The 275-nt window shown below is 40.0% G+C and overlaps 1 long non-coding RNA gene across 2 annotated transcripts in view; it reads left to right on the top strand.

Moving 5' to 3' along the window:
- LOC308072670 overlaps positions 1 to 275 on the top strand; it is a 63107-nt gene that overhangs the window by 27671 nt on the left and 35161 nt on the right. The gene's annotated exons all lie outside the window — the stretch shown is intronic.

The raw sequence follows: 275 nt of genomic DNA, 5'->3' as shown, positions 1-275 counted from the left end.
GTGAGTATTGGGGATTACTTTAACTCTCTTTCCCCAGACCTGTTTCTGAACTGACATCCTGCCTTTACCCCAAAATCTAATACCATAGCTTTGTCTGAACGGTTTTTCCTTTTGACTGCTGCTATGTAGCTGTAGAAATGAAGAATTTGTTAGATACCTCAGTAGCAATTGACCTCTAGAAAATGCTGTGAAAAGCTCTAGAAAAGACCTCCCAGAAATGCTTCTAAATGCTTGTTAAAGGGGCAAACCTTTAACAAGCCATCTAACGGAGATCT

Source organism: Falco punctatus (assembly GCF_963210335.1).
Source record: "Falco punctatus genome assembly, chromosome: 13".
In the NCBI taxonomy this organism is placed as follows: domain Eukaryota; kingdom Metazoa; phylum Chordata; class Aves; order Falconiformes; family Falconidae; genus Falco; species Falco punctatus.
This window is presented reverse-complemented; position numbering and strand designations above follow the sequence as displayed.